General features: G+C 36.4%; 1 long non-coding RNA gene across 2 annotated transcripts in view; it reads left to right on the forward strand.

The window, feature by feature from the left end:
* LOC118220079 overlaps positions 1–22,116 on the forward strand; it is a 173,387-nt gene that overhangs the window by 73,960 nt on the left and 77,311 nt on the right. The window contains exon 3 of one of the 2 annotated variants that reach the window (XR_004763907.1): positions 18,275–18,396. The exons of the other annotated variant lie outside the window; for it this stretch is intronic. This is a non-coding gene — a long non-coding RNA (uncharacterized LOC118220079). Of the gene's footprint in view, positions 1–18,274; positions 18,397–22,116 lie in introns of those variants that run through there. 2 annotated transcript variants of the gene reach the window in all.

Consider the following 22,116-nt stretch of genomic DNA (forward strand, 5'->3'; position numbering starts at 1 on the left):
TCTGAAAGATTATTTAACCTAATTGCATATCGCTGGTTATCACTTAATTAACACAAAATTACAATATAACAAGTAGACAGTACAGCGCTTGCTCTTCAGATATAACATCCAGATGTTTTAAGCACTTTGCAATATTGAGCAAATCCCTATGTCACATCTCCAGCACATGTAAGCGAGTATAAGGAAGGGAATGTTACTGTAGGCTTTGGGATGTCAAACCTATTTTAGCAATTTTTCAGAAAACTTATTTTGACAGTTTATTTTTCAATGCATAATGTCGTAAATGTTACAGTGTAATCAAATAACAACATATAAATCGCAAACTTGCCAGGAAATAACAGTTGCTTTAATATAATGTTAAAAATTAGCCGCTTCCCTAATGTAATTACTGCTGTTAGAGGGAAATGCATCGTCTGTGCAACTTTCAGAATGGGGTTATCTTTTTCTTCAAAAATATAAAGCAATATTCAGTAATATTCATACAGTAAAACGAATATACTGTATGCATTTACTCATACATATTGTTATGGGATGTGACATTTAATGAAACATGCACTCTCAAAACGCTATACGTGCCAGAATGTCTCAGTTTCAAACCTAGCAGCCCCCGTGGATTCAAAATTCCATTGCAGTTGGGGACTCGAATAAACCAACCATTTTCGCCATAATAAATTTTAAAAAACTAAAATGCTTTATACCACACTGTATACAAGAGCATGGCAAAGAAACAGTAACCTGTTCCCCATGGCATTGGCTCCAACAATACCAAACATAAATACGATATATTATGGAGAACCTAAGGTTTACATAATGCTGATCCAGTGGGATGTTTTGTTTTGCAACTGAGCATTGTCTCTTTATCAGACCTGCTGATTCCCTGTCAACACAGTAAACAGTCTGTTTTCCTTTGGGGGTCTGATAAGAGGCACACTTAAAGCTACACAAGCTATCTAGCTGCTGCAATGGCAGATTCAAAGCCCAGATACAGCAAAGTAAAAAGACAAGCCGACAGGACTTGTTCCTGAACCTTCTGAACCTCTGTGCTGTCTGATGAAGTTTGCCAAGGGGATGAAGAATGACACTGAGTTTGTATGTTCTCTGTTGGACATGTAAGTAAAGTTGCAAGATGGCCGAAGTTGTGAGTGAGTGGGCAGGGTTGAAGACGGAAGAGGAGACTTCTTTGATTGTAAACACAGGACTACAGCAAGGCTGTAGAAATAAATCCTGCATACTATGCCTTAAAACTTGTAACTAATCTGCAGTTCAGTGAAGTGCATGCAAATTGCAAGTTTACCAATGGATGATCTTAGAGCATGAAAAATATAAGCAAGAGGTGTTCTTATTATAATCTGTTTTACGAAATGCTACCCACTGAGGGGGGGAAATCTGCTTCAGCTTCTTTTCTCTGGCAATCATCAGTATCTGGAGGAATGAAGGATGTATACTTATTATGCATTTTACTGATTTTCTTGGCACATGAACCTATGGTATCCTTTCAAGACCACAGCTATCAGATCCTATGTTTTTGCTTATTAGTTCAACTCTCTCATTAGATTTCCCTATAATCTTTGTTTGCCATACACAGTGATAAGAGAAAATCTGCCAAAGGCCAGAGACAGCTGCTCTATGATAGACTGTTCCATAATCCGATTAACTGCTGTTCTCCCAGTTTCCACAAATTTCTGTGAGAAGTTCCTGTATTACACCACATGCTGCTGATCTTATCCTGGCCAGCAGCATTCTGCTTCCAGAGAATGTGATATAATATTTGGATTTGTGAGAAGAAGACTGGAACACAGAGGAAGCTGCCTTTCAATCATTTCAGAGCCAGTATTCCATTGGGATGGTTTATGGTATTTCAGCACCTTGGTATACAAACCTTTTGTATGTATTTATATTTGCAGCAGTGTGTACATTATTTTTCCAGAATAATACATTCAGACATCATTTTCAGTTGTGAAGTGGCAGAATATTAACATGTTTCCAATTAATGTGCCCAGAGTTGGACACTACAATATAGTGGTTGCAGAGAGTGGGGAACTACGGGCAATGAACTGCCAGGGTTGTTTCTAACTCAGCTCCCTCACATTTATCAGAAATTGAGAAGAGAAGAAACAACAAATTGTTTGGAAAGAAAGAAATATCTTCAGTTAATCAGAAAACCATAAATGGAATTGGATTTAGTCAGGTGGAAATTCCGTAATAGCTTCCAATGCCTTGTAGATAGTTTTAAAATGTGTAAGTCTCCAGCACTTCATCAGTGTTGTCTAAACTCAAAGTCCAGTTTCTAGTTTCTTTATGCAGATGAGATGTGAAAGCAAAGTGAACAGGGAACTTCATTAACTCTATTAACTGTTATCATTTCCTTTTATAATTAAGTAACTTTAAATTAATTCTCAATGAATGAGAAAGGGAGTACAAAGAAATCATATCAATGATAAGATTAGCAGTGATAAAAAATAAGCGAACTGAAACAATAAGAAGCAACAACATACAGCATTGCATACATACAATGTTTTGGACTGTGTATTAAAACAACTAAAATCTGAGCTCATTGGAGGCACAAAACATGAAGCCAGATTATTTTTGCAGCTGTAAATTTGTCCAAACAAACTGTTGAAGCTACTGGAGCACAGCATATTTGCTCTCTTACAGTAGAGCATGGACAAAATGAATTCTGTAGATCACCACTTCTGTTTCTATATCCAGGATAAAAACACAGAACAACGACCCTCACTAACGCCTCACATCAAATTGGGAAAGTTTATATCTTCAAAATCAACCATAAACACAGTTGATATTCCATTACATAAATAAGTATATACATCACTATATCATTGCTATTTATTAAATTAATTGTTAATTAAATTAATTAAAAAGTTTTTGAGACCCTTTAGGTTTTCAAATGGGCCTAGAGCTGCTCTGTGCGAACAGTCAAAAAAACCCACGAGGGATGAAACTTTGGTGAAAACTACAGTGACATGCATTGTTAATGAATTCAGTTCCACTTCAAGATATACATTTCATCATTTATTTGTTCGTTTTATAAAATCAACATGTAGAAAATATGAACTGGTATCCGTTACTGAAACATTTAAAAAAATTAAGTGCAAAAATGCTATCAACAGAAAAATATTCACCCCTGAGCTCACTCCCTTTCCCTCTATGTCCAAAAGTAAACAGAAGAATGCAATTAAATAAAACCACTATCTCCATCAAACCCCAGCAAATATGCCCACTGCTTAACCCTCTGGGGTCGAGAGCTCCGCCGGCGGAGCTCGACAAGATGAAATTAACTTTTGTTTCTATTTGGATGATTAACTTCACGTGCTGTTATCATACAGACGCAACAAAAACATTGACAGAAACCTTAGAATCACGACTTTCCAATGCGCCCATTGGCAAATAATATGAATTGTTTTAAATGTTCCAAATTTGATTAATTAGATCATGTATGCTTCGTTAAACTTTACTCATTACTATGTGAATTTCGCTCAGCAGGAAGTCCGCCCAAATCGCATTCACATGTTAACAACATTATAATTACTCTCCATAGAAGGAGACTAAAGGAGGGGCGATGCGAGATCCATGTGAGAAATGCCAAGTCTGCGAAAGCGGGATAGAATGTCAAAGTGTCGCCTAATTCACTTCTTTTGAGGTGAACATTTCGTTTAATTTTGGAAAATGGTCCGTCCGGAAGCTGACACTGATGAAGAGCGGTGTCATTTCGAACAGCGAACTGATCCAGCTGAGGATCAACTTCATGCGTAAGTATATTTCTTATGATCATATTGGTAAATATGTGTACTGTATTGCAACGTATCTGTGTGTTTGTAGGAATATCCAGCAATGTGCGCGTTTGTAAATTCCCACACTACGAACGATTCGAACTATTGCATCTCAAAATTATAGGCTAGGCTCTCTGCGTCTGGTTGTGTTAGAAGTATCAGGTAGAATGTATGTTTTTCGATCATATTCGTAATAAACAGCTCATGCCTGGCGTGTAGTGGCGTGGCTAGGATTCTAAAACTGATGTCCTTGCACAATCGATATTAGCATACTCTAAGTAAGTTCGGGAAATAGCAATAAAATAACCACTTAGCTAAACAGACCTAGCCTACTTCAGATTGAGGCATTGTTATTGATGAGTTGCGTGTAGTTTAGTTGGAATATCAGTGTTTATTTAGTTAAGCTAATGTTTTTTCGTTGATAGCTTGCATTATTTGTAAATGTGTGCTGTATTACATTCTCTGTGTGTTTGTAGGAATATTCACTAATATGCGCGCTTGTAAATTCCCACACTACGAATGATATGACAAAATGATAGGCTACCTCTCTGCGTCTGGTTGTGTTTGTTTGGTTCTTTGTTTGTATATGATGTCACATTTCATAAATTGTGTTTTCATTAGTTAGTGGTTTGTCCCTTTTTTGTAAAGCACATTTAATTTTCACCTGTTGAAGGAAATGTGCTATATAAATAAAGTTTGATTTGATTTCACATTTCCTAACAATTTTGTTTTTATTATATTTGCAGAGATGCTTATCAGGAAACACGGCCTAGTTCACCACTAGCTAAGAGGCCAGGCAGACGTTGCAAGAGTACACCAGTCTCATCTCATCTTCCATGCAGTTTACTTCAATAAATGTTCTAAAATCAAAAGTTGTCTTTGTTTCTGTCTTCTAAATGGCTCACTGAGTCTTTGTCTTAGTGGTGGGGAGGCATGCGGCCAGGTGTGAATAGCCTACTTAGCTGGCAGGTATTCCTACCCAATGCATATTCATTACAGAAAGGCCATTTGCCCTCCCATTCTCACCTGGTGTTGAAAAATAGTAGTCACAACACTAACTTTTAGCAATTTATTTTATATTTCTCATTGGATTTGCTAAAATATTTTGTCATCTTTTGATACCCAAGACCTTGAAGAACACATTTCAGTGACCAAAAGTCTTAGTCACAATTGTTTAGTGTGTTTTATTACAACATTCCTGTACATGTTCAAAACTACTGTTTACAGTTTGTGTGTTTTTAGGGCAGTTTACAATCCACACATGATTATGACCTACTTACTGCTGCCATATTGTTGTAGCTGAGTTTGTGCTGAAAACAAAGATATGAAACACTTTGGAATCACTGTATATAAAGTTGATGAAATTTACACAAATGTCAGAGCATCGCTCAATCACCAGTGTGCCTCATTTTACCCTTAGACCCCAGAGGGTTAAAGTGCACAATACAAAGACCATTGTAAGAGAAAAGACAGTCAACTTACATGTGGATCCTACATTCCGGTCCCTAAGAATTGCACAACCACGCATTATGGAGACAAATAAAGACTTCTAAGACAAAGTGCAGTCCTTTTCACAATTTTTTTTCAAGAATTGATATTCTTTCTTCTTTCTTTGTGGACCAGAAGTTACTAGCAAAAGATGGTTAGTGGTTAGGGCTTCCAAGTCATTGGGATCAGTGGATTATTTGGCAAAGGAACAACTGTTCAGCAAGTGTACAAGAAACAACAACACTAAAATAATATGTACATGCAGAATAAAAGTCATGACTCAAAAGATAAGGTTTCTGAGTGGCACACAGAACTTAAGCAGTCATGTGACACACATTATATGAATTGACCATGGCATTGTCCTGGGAGGGAGTTTCAGTAAGCAGGATATTCACTACCTCATCACACTGAACCTTTCCTCTGATCTGTCAAGCACCCACTGTCTGTATGTGTAAGCTGTGTAAGTAGAGCAGAGCCACAGCACAATGACTTACACACACAAGCTAATCCGTGTCTTATTGAACTGAAGATGTTGCAGATGTTGCAGGTCTACTAGACAGACTTGTCCATCCAGATCAGGAGAGCAATAGACACAGGGACAGTGCAGAGATGTTCTTTAAAGTGGTCAAGTTGTCTCATGTTCTTTCATTTTCCTAACTTTGGTTCAACCCTGGTGAAAAACCACATGCAGCGTAGGTAGGCCTCAAATCTCTTCAATCCTCAATTTAATAATGAATACTAGATCAATTTGATACAAAATAAATATTTATTAAAGGCACGCTGCTTTCCCACTTGGGATCTAAGCCTAGAAATGATGTTTGCTGCTGCATCCCAACTGTACTTGGTGAAAGAGGTGCTTTTATAAGATAAATGTTTCCCTGTCACATAGGTGTGAAAAGGGAGAGCATAGTAACTTAGTGACTGCTAATGTCAGATGGTCACATGTAAGAGGTATTCTCTAGCCACATGGCAGGCTTTGCGCATTCCTAATGCTGGGCTGGTAAGCTGGGAATTTCACTGAGATAAGATCAAGAGTGTAAAATGAATTAATAGAAAAACAAAATCAATACAAAGCAAAACATGCTGGGATAAAGCTAGAACAACAAGTTCCTCATTTGCTTCATTTTGAAATCTTCAAAGGACTATAGTTCAAAGGAAATGTTGGGATGAAACTAATCCATTTTCAATCTGTTTTGTAGCAATTAATGTTTCCTCAGCCAAGGATGTGCAGTTTCCCGTTTTAAAAGGAAATGGCAAATGCTGTTCTGAAAATAGTGAATGATATTTCTGTGTTCAAGATCATATCCAAATTTAATCAAGAGATCGAAAACTACCAAAGATGACATAAGACACAACGGATGGAATATCCAGGCCATAAACAAACAAAAAAAGCCGCAAAAGAATAACTGGAGCATAAAATATTTCCTTTCCTTAGAAGCACCATCTGTCTTTTAAAGGATGCATTCTGTAAGAATTTAGACATGGTCACAGGGAGGAAAAAAAGTTTATTTACTTGCTGGGAGGAAGACACGTTTATCTGACTGCATTAACTTCAAAACTTATAACGAGGTTCAAATCCATTTGGCTAGAACAGTCACAATTGCAATTCTGTATGTGTCAATCATCCTTTGACCAGGGTTATAAATCAAGGTTTCCTCATCCTTAATCATGTTTGGACTTTCTCTATATGCTCAGTGGAGCTATGGAGATGAATGTTGATTGGATTTGATACTCGGGTTCAGGATTTGTTCAATGTGATTTCTGATCAAAGCAAATAATAGTAGACAGCAGGGTACAGTAGCTGTGATTTTATTAAATTGAATTAAATAATTATGACACTGTCCACCTTTTATTATTAAATTATCTTAATACAAAATCTTGTGGATAATTGCAATTAAGTGAAATTTTCACACAGACTCTGACCCAATAATAGAATAAATAATGAATGACACACATGTTCAGAGTGATACAGGTTTTCTATCTACTTGTGCATCAGTTGCCAACTGCCTTAATCCTTTCATGTCTCTTTCAGCTTGTTCATTTGTGCAACAAATGGGAATAAGCCTCATAGTGGATACCTTATAACCGCAAGCAATTCCCCTTGAACCAGATGGAAAGATGTATGATTGATTTTTAAATGAGAACAACTAGCCCCGAAATAAACAGACAGAAAGAGAGAACGATCAAAATGCATTCATGTGTCTGAAGAGCACTTAAAGGCATCATCTAAAATGGAGAGGGAGGAGTCCACTTCAGGCACACTCTACAGCTTGGTAATTTCTTATGGGAAGATTATCAACAAAGCATACAATATTAATTGCTGTCTCAGTGTAATGTGGTGAAATATTCCATCTAGGAAAACCGTGAAATTGTATTTTGAGGAGTTTCTTTGAAACATGTTTGTTTAAATAACAAATAGGTACTCCCTGCATTGGACTTTTAGGAAATGCTACATCCTTTTCAGTCTTCTCCTCAGGTCAACCAAGTACACTTTTTTCAAGTCTAAATATGTTGGTGGCTGATGACAGATCTAGAGACATTCCACAGGGTGCTTGTGATGAGGCAGAACGTCAAATTCCAGAGGCTCTGTTTTCAAAAAATAAAAATATGTGCAATATGTCCAAAGCTTAAATGCAATCCCATTAGTATGTTCTTCTTTCAATATAAGAAAGCTAACTGTTCTGTCATTAATATTAGCCAATACACAAAATAAAGATTATTTATCCTACTATCCAATTATAAAGACATATTTCATGCACTGCAACATTAAATTACAGAACCCCTAAAATATTATCCTCCAAGTTATGAACTGACTGGTCAACTAAATGAGATATGAAACCCAAAGTAGCATATGCAATTATGCCTTATCAAGCAACTAATTATCACTGATGCAGAAAGATGAACATTAAATGGAATTGAGTCACATGCTCCGTTGATTAAAAAACTTGAAATGCACTCAGAATTATACAAAGGGGCATGTCTTTGCAATGTTTCTAAAAATATACAATGAAAGCCAGCTGTGTTTCTTATGATGAAGGGCCAGAACAAATCCAACAGTTGACAAGAGACTGAAAAGGAGTGGTACAGTCCGGAAAGCAGAATGAGAAAATAAAATACTTTCTAAGGTACTAATTAAAGCCGGATGTATTATTGCTTTCTAACTTAAATGTAGCTTTGTAGCTATACAATGAGAGTAACCTGCTTAAAGTAACCTAGTTATGAGAGTAATTATTCTAATTGTTGGATTGAGAAGGAAAGAAATCACCCTTGTCTTGCAGAAAAGAAACAATCCAGTCAGGACCACTCTTAAAACTAGATCCAATTATAAGGGTCTTTATTTCTGCAGAAAGAGGATGCCTGCTGACAGAGTTACCACCATACTAAAAGACATTGTTTACAGCGATCTTTTATGCCCTGTAAGAGGGACTGTGTGCCAGTTGCAAGGACAACCACCTCATTCGATAAGAAAGTAAAACTTCTCATCCTCCCATTTTGTAATGCTTCTGGCTCAAGGCTCGTAGGAGTTGGAACTTTCTGGCCTGTGAGATATTTGTATCCAGCTTGCACAATTACTCAGTCATCCCCTTTCATATAAAAGATACAAGCTATGCTAATCAGGATGGAACACATTATTTTATATAACCTGAAAAAAGAAATAATAATTATAATACTATGGACAAAGATATGTTAACCCTTCAAAATCAATAAAAGATTAAAATTCTTAAATTAATGTATTTTTACTTTCAGAGGTGTAAACATTTCAGAGTTCTGAACAAGCTCCATTCTTATGTTTTAGAATCATGTGAGATACTACTGCAGTTCATCCTGAGTTCAAAAAATACTATCGATGAAAATATTAAATGTTATTCTTATTCAATTAAATTCCAACTGTGGAAGATAGGTAATGTTCGTGATGAGAATTCTACCCCAGTCAGGTAGTCAGTCCACTACTCTTTTATTTGGCGCACATTGATAGAATATACAAAAGCAACACAACCCGAAACATCAGACAAATCAGACTTTTGTTTGTGCATATATATTTTGATAGCCAGCAGTCTGTGACAGTCTGGAAGCTTGTCATTGAAAGGAGATGCATGTTGGCATGCTGGCTCCACCCCCAAGCTGTTTTTGTAAGTCTGGTGCTGATGGGACCCCTGCCACCTGCGATTGCTCAGGAGATGAAAGGGAATCCATGTGCTCTCTTTCTTGCATGCAAGTACAATGCAGTCCGTAAGTATTTGGACAGTGACACAATTACTGTTGCTTTGGCTCAGTGCTCCAGCACAATTGAGTTTCCCCCAGGAAAGTAGTTATTGGAGGTGGAAGATCCATGATATTCACATGGTCTAGCCTACACCTAACATTTCGTGTTGCACTCTTACTGTCCCTGTAAACTCTGTAAGTGCAATTAATTTGTAACTCTTTCTCAAAATTATCAACCAGTCTACATATTCTTTAGTTTCACTCTTCAAATGTTATGTACAAGAAACTATAATCTGTTCACAGCTTCAGGTTTGAGTGCTGACCGATGGCATGTCACCACAGCCATGATGAAAGCCCTCTCTAATGGCTGGGATACACAAGTATTACTTGGCCAGGCAGCTTACATGTGGTGTCAGTAGCAGTTCTGTTTAGAAGTCATCGCAATCTGTCTCTCTCTACATTGCAGAAGAAAATATATGAAATGGGAACAAAGGGCTTATCACATCCAATGAAGACACAAGTCTAAATTCAATATAAAGTCTCGCTAATTGTTATCCATACAAAAATAGCTGACAGGTGTGCTTCAATAATGAAACATTTCTAGAACTTTATCTTATTTTGTCTTAACCTATTTTGGTTATTTTTATGACAGCTTTGCCTTTGAGCAAACATTCATAATCTAGCACAATTCTACAATAAAGTATTTATTTTTTTATTTTACTGGAATAAAATTTAAGGTTTTCAAATTAGATACAATGCAAAAAAGTCTAAATTAACTCATTTACCCCAGGAAAATAATCATGCAGGTCTGAAATGTAATACATTTTGTTTATCTTAGCAGTGCTGTGATATATGTATTAAAATGGGTGAAATTGTTCAGAATTCAGTCAGCAGATTAGTTTTATTATCATGCTGAAACTGTAACTTAAATACACATGGGAATTGTCTGGGCATTGATTGCAATAATCCTACATATCATAAATAGTTTCTTTAGCCCTTACGTAGAATCAAGAAGATGTTCATGAAACAAGAATGAATGAGAATGAATGAACAAAAATGAAATTACTCTGAGAAATGTCCATTTAAATATTTATTGGCAGAACAGGCCCATTCTTTCATTCTTTTTGTGCTTGAGGCAATTTGAAGTATAGTGCAACTAGAACAAATATCTCATATTGTGATAATTTTGCATAACTGGACTGGACTCCAGGACTGAGCAGCTTGAATTGAGGGGGTATATGTCTTTGATGTTTCGGGCCATTACACCTGACAGCTTATTCTGGAAGCTCTGGGATGAGATGTTAAATAAAAAATGTTACATAGTTTAAAAGAGTGCAATCTGCATTTAACCTAAACCAAGATCACAAAAGTCTTAGATATCTCTGATATCTCTGTCTTATTCATTTTCACATGAAATAGACGACTGGGGGTTGTGTCATGCTTGCAGTTAGGATCATAACTTGTCATTGCATTGTATGAGCATGTAATCCTACCTACTTTAGGTTTTCATAGATACAAATGCAAATAATGATATTCTGTCACACCCCCAATGAATAGGCTACATCGCCAGTTGTCACTCCATTGTTTTCTGGGATATAGGCTGTCTCTATGGGGTAGGCTTTCTGTATTTTTTTTTTTTAAAGTAATTTTTTCAACTCATTCATAGAGATAAAACCATTTAATTTATATGCTATTTCTTTACCTTCAAACAATATTCAGTACTCCTATTGCAAAAATTTACAGACATAGGACAGCATAGCAATATTCTCAATACATGCATTATAGTGGTCATGCAATTACTGTATAGAGTGTCGGAGGAGAAAGGGACACATTCATACTTGAGTACCAACACCTTCTACTTGTTTGGTGATTTGTTTTTTTTTGTTTTTTTGGTTAAGAAAATGGCGCCAACTGCCTGTATTTATTTACTGAGTCAATTTGTTTAAATTTTAGAAAGTAATTTTCACCCCAAATAAAAGTCATGGGTGGGGTATTGTAGTAATTTCTGTTCTTAAATCTACATGCCTGACAGTGAGGCCTTTTTTTCTAGGCCATAAATAACCTGAAATTGAATCAGTTCTTTCTTATCCAGGGAGATATTGGAAGCTGATACATTGACCATCTGAACAAAGTGTTGCACTGACTTGTAGAATTGCGTGGTAATGAAGGCCTGGTGAACTTGAAAGAAATGTTGTTCAACGTGATTTCTTACGAAATAATTTCCCCCCCTCAATCAATTTTACTGCATGCCAATCTTATGAGTGTCTGAGTGAATGGTGTGCGTGCCCTGTGATGGACTGGTGCCCTGTCCAGGGTATATTCCTGCCTCTCCCTGGGATTGGCTCCAGCACCCCCCGCGACCTTGACCACGATAAGCGGATAAGTCAATGGTTGGATGGATGGATTGATGGATGTATGTCAATATGGTGTTTCAATCTTGTTTTTTTTTGTTGTTTTTTTTCATTTAATGAACAACTGACAAGTGGAGTGTAAAGGCACAAAATGTAATGTGACCACAGTGCACTTACTGCTCATAAAGCAATAAAATAATAAATAGGACCACCAGGTTCTTTCCCCTTATTTTTTCGCATGGTACTTCAGTCCTCCTCCAGGTAGAGGTTGTGATAATCACTTTAAGTCCCTTCTCAAACAATTATCCCATTTGCACCACCTCAATAATCTAAGTTGATAAAGTAATTGCCACTAATTAAGCACAGACAATGACTGACAGCGGTGTTTGCAAGCGACACTCACGTTAAATTCAGTTTGATTGCTTACTATCATGGACATGCAAGAGTACATTTAAGCATTGTGCAGGGGCATGATTTCTAACATGGTTTTGTAAGAAGCAGTGGGAAACATCCACATTTAGAAGAGAGAGCAGTTGTATAACATTTAACTGGCACACAAAGGTCATATAAAAAATGTATTCATGATTCAACTAATTAACTCATTAATCATGGTCTTCAATCAAGGCATTATGTGACATCAGGTGTGTCAATGCTGGGCTAAAACAAAAACCTGCACACACTCCAGCTCTTTTCGGGTAAGATTGGACACCCCTCCTTTATATGGTTGCATTTTTCTTTTCTATCTCTTTTTTTACTGAAACAATACTCAGTACAAGTCCTGGAGAGCCACAGAGTCTGCTGAGTTTTGTTGTTTCCTTAAGATCAGCAATTCAGACCCAAGAAACAAGGTGACATGAGTTAACTGTGTAATCAACTGCTTTAACTGATCAATTGCTGTGCTACTCAAGTACTGAGTAACAACAAAAGCCAGCAGACCCTGCTGCTCTCCTGGACCAGGAATGAGGACCACTGGCTCAAAGACATGCTTTTTGCAGCATTTAAACATCCATCCATGTTCATTTCCCTTCCTGACTCTCTCCATATTAGAACAACTATTTTTCTTTAAATAAATGCCTCAATTAGAAACTCAATTATTAGTCACTTGACTGTGCCACTGGAGTGCCTATGGGGACCACTGGATGGTAACCATTTCCCTAGTAATAAATCCTGTAATAAAAGTCCTGTAATGCAATTCAATTGTGAACCTGTAATGCAATAGCATATGCCCATAATGTAATAACATAACTTTATTGACCATTTATAACATTACAGGCCTGGTGACTGTTATTTGGCAAGATAATGTAATAAGATTTAACAATAACAATAATAATGAGGTGTTGTGGTATTTTAGTTACATTTTGTGATTCTGTGGTACATCCTTTTGTGATTCTGTGGTACACCTTTTTCCAGTTTTAATAATGGCATGATATGTTGTGCCCTTTGTGGTACTTTGTAGCACATTGCGGTATACTTTGTGGTACTTGGTGCCGTTTTTATCTCCACCAGGCGAGAGCCTGGAGGGGATTATACGTTTGGTCGTGTGTGTGTGTGTGTGTGTGTGTATCTCTCCGCAGCTAATCTCGCATACTACTGGGCCGATCAGCCTAATACTTGTTGTGCATGATGACAGCAGGTCAATGACCTGAATTCTCGAATATGCTGCAAATCGGTCAACAACGAGTATTTTATTTGAATTAATTTCCATCATTGTCCATTGAAATACATTGACGGCTAATGCCGGTAGGGGCTGCAAGTGATTATGGGTAAGTGTAACCGAAAATAGTCTTATCATCGCATTCACTTACGCATTCACTCTGTGGTTACAGTCAAGGACGTACATTGTCAACGCTTTTTCATAATTTCTTGGGAAATACTATTATTATTGAGGACTGTTGTTTGCTGATAGATCTAGCTGACATCGTTTTCTGGTGTAAGACAGAAGCGGATAGAAATATATCATTGATTTACTGTCTCTGTCTCTATTTACTGAACACAAATAAAATTTCATCATTGCTATGTAAGTATTACTGCTCAAAATATTTCGGTTATATACGTTGTTTTTTAAGTTGAGTGTCTTTAAATAGGTTAGTGGTATTATATAATGTGGATATTTCACACTGTAATGTAAGCATTAGTAGTGTAATCGTTTTTGGGATGCATGCAACAGTGATGACAAGAGTGTTGGAACATTGCCAAAACGTGATGGACAGTTAAATTGTTTTCATATCGTTCCATCCCCATACAAGCTGACCTAGCTAAAGATATTTGATTTCTGCATTATTAACGATATTTATTATCTCCGCCAGGCGAGAGCCTGGAGTTTGCATGTTCTCCCCATGTCCGCGTGGGTTTTCTCCGGGTACTCCGGTTTCCTCCCACAGTCCAAAGACATGCAGGTAGGCTGATTGGAGACACTAAATTGCCCATAGGTATGAGTGTGTGAGTGAATGGTGTGTGTGCTCTGCGAAAGATTGGCGGCCTGGGTGTATTCCTGCCTCTCGCCCAATGCCCGCTGGGATAGGCTCCAGCATCCCCCATGACCCTGCTCAGGATAAGCGGGTATAGATAATAGATGGATGGATGGATATGCAAGCTGTGTTCAGTTATGCAGTCCAATGTTGCGTATAATAAATTAAGTTGCTTTATTGCTTTTACACGACAATTACACTTTTACTCACAGACCCTTTCATTTCACATTTTTTAAAATTACGACTTCCATGAATAAAATACATCCTACGTCAACGCATGCTATGCAAAACATTCACCAAAAATGAACAATCTATGTATATTAAAAAATTGGACACCTCAAAGAGTATGAGGGAAGGGAAGGGTTTTATAAGCCGGATGGATTTTAATTGACCCTTTGTTGAACTTAATAATCAAGTCAAATTCAATTTTGACAGAAACCGAATGATATTGTCTCTTGCAGTTATATATTTGAACAACCTAACAGCCTGGAATCCACTGGGCAAGGGTCTTTTGGGAAAGCTACACACATCTCGACTCCCCTCCCCCAAATGCCTGCTGTTGCATGGGGGGAGAACCATCCCTTCACCAAGTCAGTGGGCATGACAGAAACCTAATGGAAATCCCATTGGATATCGCCCATTATCAGCAATGAGCTTCCCCTACCCCCTCTCAAGAGTCTTCACATTCTTCATGCATTTATCTATTTGTATTGCAAACCAAAGACAAATCCATTGTAGCATACAAGGCAAAAAAAAAAAAAAAAAATTCTTCAAAAAGCAATAACAAATATGGCTAGCCTAAATTTGGGTCAATATAATAAAAATGGTCCATGTTGCATAAATACCCCAATGGAATGGAAATAGAATTTGGGCTGTAGGCAAAGGCAAAGGGCTCTATTTTCTGGAATCAATGTCGCAGGGCACATGGATGCAGTCAAAGGTGCCATGTATGGGCAAACTGGGCGTAGACTGAATGTTGGTATTTTTGTGACTAGAGGTGAGTAGCACACCTCAAAGTGCATGGTCCAGGCTGAAAATGGGCTGCCAATTTCCATCTACTGCTGCCTTCACCTACACATTGACTTTGTATTGTTATCATTAAAAAATATTTACAAATTTAGGACAGAGATAGCTTTCCATAGATACCGAGTGGATTAGAAAATATTTTATGCTTGCTAAATACAGAATAGGAATCTGCTAAACAATGATTTAAGCCATATCAAAAGCAGTGGTTGTAGGTGTGCTGTCTGTTGCCTAAAACATACAAAAAGTATCTTAAGAATTTTTTTCAAAATGTGAAGTTTACATTTATCTACAGGAAGTAGCATCAAAAATTAAGAAATTTATGCAATTCACAGATTTCTATTATTCATGTCACTATTATTTCAAATTTCTAAAAATTGGTATACACTTCAGCCAGTCTAAATATTGATGCTTATGGGTAATACTTAGAACATGGATATGGTTACACCAAATTATATTTGTGTACTTATCAATTTATGAAATAACAACTTATTATGAATCTTAGAAAACTGTAATTTTCTTAAATGAATAGAACAAATAATAATACATGCAAGACTGAGGTGAAGATAAAAATAGTTAAGAAAATAGTTTTTGCAAGGCATATTTATTCTTATTCTGGTTCTTTAAATCTTAATTGCTCCATATTTTGATGTACTTTCTGTCATGTGTGGGCATTTGGTTTGTACCTGTGAAGACCACTACAACATATGGTGTGCTCGATTATTCATGGAAGCTTGCAAAATAAACATTCGACATTGCAAACAATACAGCATATCTCTCTTTTATGATAAACAATTCATACTTAACGCAAGTATTCGGTCATAATGAAATCCTAGAATCTTTATATTCTGAGGTAATGTTTTTGATGATTTTTTAATTGAAGTGCTTCAAAATATTTAATATAGCCTCATATACTGGCAGTGTTTTAATTTTAGTCATTGTTTATTTTTTGTTATTCATTATTTATAAAATCAAATATATAGTTTTGTTTAAAATTAAATCAGTTTAACATTTCAACATTAAAACTGTTCACTCCATAAAAATGGAGGCTTACATATGATTGCTAGAAATGGAACAGCTTTTGCCATGACCATATCCTCTAGCTTTATATAAAACAGATGTAATGTTCCAGTGTGCTCCTCCAATTTATCAATGGACCATATGTTTAGTGGCATAAAACTCCTATAGGGCCCATCCATGTTTGCTTGGTTAAGTTTGCGTAATTTATTTTGCCTCAGGACACTCACAAAAGTGCTCATGCTATGTACCAATGCATAATTTAAATCTCCATATAGCGAATATATCGCCTGTGTTTATTTATGAAAATTGGAAAGGGAGAAAAATATCAACATCAAATGTTTATTGAGTGATGCCCTTGGATCATGCATTTAAGCTTGCCATATTTATTTGTATTGCATAGTCCTGATGAAATCTGGTGTACAGGTCAAGTTAAATTTAATTGATTATGGACCACCCTTAGTGAAAAAGAAAGCTTTCATATTCATTACTATGTGTGACACTTGTGTATGGAAGAACAAAAGAATGAAACCATGTTTATTTGTCATAACTATATGTTTTACGCAATGTGGACTGCTCATCCAGTCTCTCTTGTGGCATTATGCATAAAATCCCTTCTTCTGGGGAAAAAAGACTTGCCTTCAGGCTTTAAATATGTCACCCTGCCCTTTAAATTAGAAGTATCTGAAGCTGAACAAAAGGCTGGATGAGATTCACACTGTGGTTGGCGGCACCAGTGAGTATCTTAAAGGTTCTGCATGTTTCATTAGTTAAAAGGTCAGGCAGCGTTTCAAAAGATATATTGAGCTGATTCCGAATCTGAATTAAATCCTCTAGTTCTCAGAGGAATGGGCAGACGTCTTATTCCAAGTCAACACATGGCTTGCTCTTAATAGTTAGCCTAAGTCAATTGTCATATTGTCATATTATACATTACCTTTTTCTGCTACACTATGAATTTATTTGTATACAGGTTTGATTTAATTATATTCCATAAATGTATTAAAATAATTTTCTAATCAAATTATTCTAATTATTTTGCATTTTTTGCATGGTCAAAAAACTAGATATAACATTCAAATGATAAGTTTAAGCAGGTGATGCCCAATCACACAGAAGGCAGAAAAATGCCTTATGGCTGAATATCTACAACAGCAGCTAACCCACGGCCTTGATTTCTTTACCAGTAATAATATAGCAATAATATATTATATTATTTTCTAATATTCATTGGTTGACTAATTTATTCAGGAAAGTATTTTTGTGTGATCTGATATGAGCTTTACCATTTACCAGTAGCTCCCTTTTCTTGTTGTGGTGCTTTTCTGTGACAGATAGAATATTGATGGTTAATACATGGTTTTAATTTTGCAGAATGCTGTCTATGATAATGGTTTTCTTTAAATGTTATTATTTGCGAGTGGGGGAGGGGTAGGGATGGCCAGAAACTTTAGGCTGGGCTGATAACACTGCTGAAAATAATTTTGAAGAACATCGCACAAGCCAGTTACGTATTTGTGTACTTTAACAACATTATTCACCCGAAAAGGCAACAATTCTCTATCGTTGCCTTATGTTTGCATTGTTAAAAGATAATTTGTAAAGTCTTCTGTCACCATGTCTTCATTAATGTCATATAGATTAAGCCACCCATTTACATAAAAAGGATATATTCTGCTCCCAGTAATGCACATTTCTATGTCTGCCAAGCCAAAACCTGTAATTTTAAAGTATTCTAGAGCATTATGTATTCGCAGCACATCAAATACACTCACAGAATACTAACTGTAGGTAGCTCATTCAAAATGAACATGTTCATATGCCTTTCTATGCCTAAGAAACACCTACCAAGTCATGTCCTGCAGGGTAGTAATCAGATCAGAGACCAGCAATCAGATGGTTTCAGGATTGAATACACACTCATGTTTCTCTGTAGTTGCCAGAATCATGAAGACCACAATGGATGGAAGAATGGACTACAGTGGACATTGTGGACAGATGTTGGAAGACCTTGAATTCATTAATGACTTGCCATTCTTGCCCCACAACTTTGCATAGATGCAGGAGGAAACCAACATCTTTGAAGCAACCTCAACCAAAGTGGGACTGAGATTAAATATGAGAAAAACAAATGAAACTAAACAAAGCCAATACCAACCCAAAAACAATAAGAGGAGGGCCATAGAAGAGGTCGACCTATTTAAGAAGCATCATAAAAAAACAGGGAGCTCATATACAAATGTTTCCATCACACTGAAGAAAAGCTAGAACAATGTAAACATCTAAAGCAAGTACTAAATTCCAAAGATTTTCATCTTCATTGTCAAGGCCTTACTGCTATATGGTGTTGAGAGTAAGGATTACAAACAAACAGGAAAATCCACTGTTATCAACACCTGCCTAAGAAGGATATTACACGTCAGATAGCATGTACATTTACAAATTTGAAGCAATGTGAAATGGACAGAACATGGCCAAGGCAACCAACCAGATCATGAATAGGATGTGGGGACGGACTGACCACACCCTTTACTGGCATTTAGCAGACCTTCTTATCCAGAGCGACTTGCAATGCTTACCCAAGTGCAACGGTCAGGGATCAAAGTGCAGTAATTCCCTAAAGGGGAGAAAATGTAGTCCCAAGTGCAAGATGTGCAGACAACTTGTCAGCTACTCTATTCAGCATTGAACTAAGTTGTACAAACAAGAACAAAAGGAAGCACACATCAAACATCACAAGACAGTCTCTGACATGAAACCCACAGGGTAAAAGCATAATGTCTCAAAGAACACCTGGAGACGGGACACTGAAGATGAACATGGAGAAAGTGAATACTCCTGGAATGTCATAGAAAAGACATTCGATGTTGTGCTGCATGAAAAGGCATCATTGAAGCCATGTACTCCTTAAGGGGTGATGGGCCTGAGGAAAAGGCTTTTCATGATATTTTCATTTGTAGTGTTTTAGTGTTTTTTTAAGGAGCCAGTCTCACAGTCCTTAGCAAACCCCCCTGCTGGGCCTGTGTTACTGTAATGAGTGTATCTACAGTATGATGGCCCATATAAAAAGCAGATCATTCTTATTACAACAAAGTGTACTCCAAACAGTACCATTTCTTCCATAGTCAAAGCTTTCTTTTAACTGTGCCTGATGATTTCAAAGTTAAGCTACTGATTATTTATCCTTTTTGGACCTTCTTCAAGGGGTTACAGATTAATACAGATCCTATCTGTCTGAAGTGTTCACTTTTCTCATTGTCAAAAACCACAAAATCTTGCTGTCCTGGATTGATGAAAGGCAACCTGTGGGTACCTTTAGTTGCCTTGCATAATGGTATTTAATATTGTAATGTGATCTTATCCTGCTTACTAATAATATAGTGCCTGTAGTTTTCTATTTGGATCCAAGATTGTTTGGACAGGGGTGATCAAGTATGTGGTTTTCTTTGAGATATACCATAGGTATAAAGATAAATAAACTAAAAAATATAATGAAAAGCACACAGATAATTACAGAGTAATGCATTGCTATATGTTGTAGACCACGGGCTGGCTAAGAAGAATGGAAATCCTATGTATTGCACCTGTATGAGGTTTTCATTAGGCAGGTATTGTTTTCTCTGCAAAACAGTTTTTACTGGTCACGGATAGAATTCACAAGAAGTAACTTGTCACAAACAATATGAGCTTCAATTATGGCCTAAAGGCATGTAGGGGGGTTCACAGAAGTCTTCCTCATCTTATCAGACCCTCAAAGTAAAACAGCCTGTTTACTGTGCTGACAGGTAGTCAGCAATTGTGATGAAGAGACAGTGCACAGTTGCAAAACATCTGATTGGATCAGCATTATGTGAACTTTAGGTTCTTCATAATATAACAATCATGTTTTGTACTTTTGGAAAACTGATGGTATAGAGGTAGTGCAAGCAGGATCATTGATCGATACTGATTTGCCATGATTGTGTATTTATTTAGTTACAATCTGTTTTTATCTCTTTAAAGTTTTTTTTTTTTTGCTGGTACATCATGTTGTACACTGCTAGGTTAGGTTTTTAATGGAGCGCCTCTTGTCACTTAATGTTGAACGAGTGCTGGGCATCAACACTGTTGACTTGGGCCATAAATCTTCTGATTCTAACAACTGACAAGGACATTCCAGAATCTGTATACACTGTAGCACTTTATTTCTCCCAGAATTTGGAACTATTGTTAAAATGTGTGGACCTATGCAAATAACACTGTAGGCTACTTTAAGGTTGACAGTTACCATCCAGATGACAGTTACCAACACTGACAAAAAAAATCACAGAACACAGTAAAAACTTACGGAAATTCCAAAAAATGGCAAAAGTCATTGAATCTGTGACACCTATTACTTCTGTGACAAACACTCAATCTTAGTTACAATAAAACCAGATGTTATTACCAGATAATATTATCATAATTTTACATTAATTGTATTTCATGACTCACAGTGTCAGTGAAACATAAATTTAATTGTAATAAAAAAGCTTCCCTAATCATATATTTGCACCCTGTTTTTTTTTATGTTGACAGCATAAATCCAACTTTACAAAACAATGTATGCATCATGTGGGCCAAGTCAGAGTAAAGTTTTTTCAGCATTTCAAAATTCATGATTACCAACCATTTTTGACTGAGTGTCAGAGTTTATTTTTATTTATTTATTTATTATGCATTTAACCAGGGAGCCTTTATAAGGAAAGGTTAAAAAAAAAACCTTTAAAATGAACCCTTTGACTACCAGGTAACCTGAAATAACAAATGCTTATGCATTTAAGTACCCCTTATCTACATGTATTGCACTTTTTATCATATGATGTGTTTACATGGGAGTTGACAAAGCTGCATCTATTCCAAGATATTAAAAAGCTGAAATATTTCTTGAGAAAATCAGCTAAGTGATGGATTGCAGCCATGCTGTATACTATCTGTTGTGATATATCTTACTTGTGACAAACCTGTACCATGCATCATCATTTCTTCTCATCCTTTTAATCGTCAGACTTAGAGGATGAAAAAAAAAACAGCTTGGCGACATCTTTGCATCTCCACAAAATCCTCTTAAGATATGTAAATCCACCTTTGTGTAATAATCTTGGAATTCATTTATGCACAAAAATACTTTAAAAACCTAAAAGAAATGCAGCAGGCTGTCTACATGCATTACCTTTAAAATTCATAAAATCATAATCCAAAAACATCATCTTTGCCAGCATGCGTTTTTAAAATTCAGATTAAATCATAGTGTCGATAGGATGTGAAAGCAAGTATAAATTTCTTCAAGGAAAGGATTTAGAAGCATCCTTAAGAGTATGCGCCCTTCTGCTTTTTCCATCACCTTGCGTGGGGAGGGACAGGGACTCACTTAAAGACTACAGCAGCCCTATCCATCATTAGAATCCCCACACACTACATGACAGTAACTTAATTACAGAGAAAGTCATGCTGATGCCTACCTAAGCTGCTGATATGCTGTCTGTCTCTAAGATTTAATACATGCTAGGAGTCCCAATGTTATTATACTTCAAGGTAATTAAGTAAAAAATGGAAACAGTCTTCCTTGAAGTATTTGTATTTATTTATTTATTGCTTGTTTCTGAGGCTTTTTCATTTTTTGAATGGCCATTCTGACAATAATAACAGTGCCACTGTTTACAAAGATTGCAGTTTAGAATTTTAAATATGCATTTATTCAGAGGATTTATTTTCCAATTCCTTGTTTATTTATTTTCTTCCAGGTAGTTTTTACTACTC

This window comes from Anguilla anguilla, chromosome 2, assembly GCF_013347855.1.
Source record: "Anguilla anguilla isolate fAngAng1 chromosome 2, fAngAng1.pri, whole genome shotgun sequence".
NCBI lineage: Eukaryota > Metazoa > Chordata > Actinopteri > Anguilliformes > Anguillidae > Anguilla > Anguilla anguilla.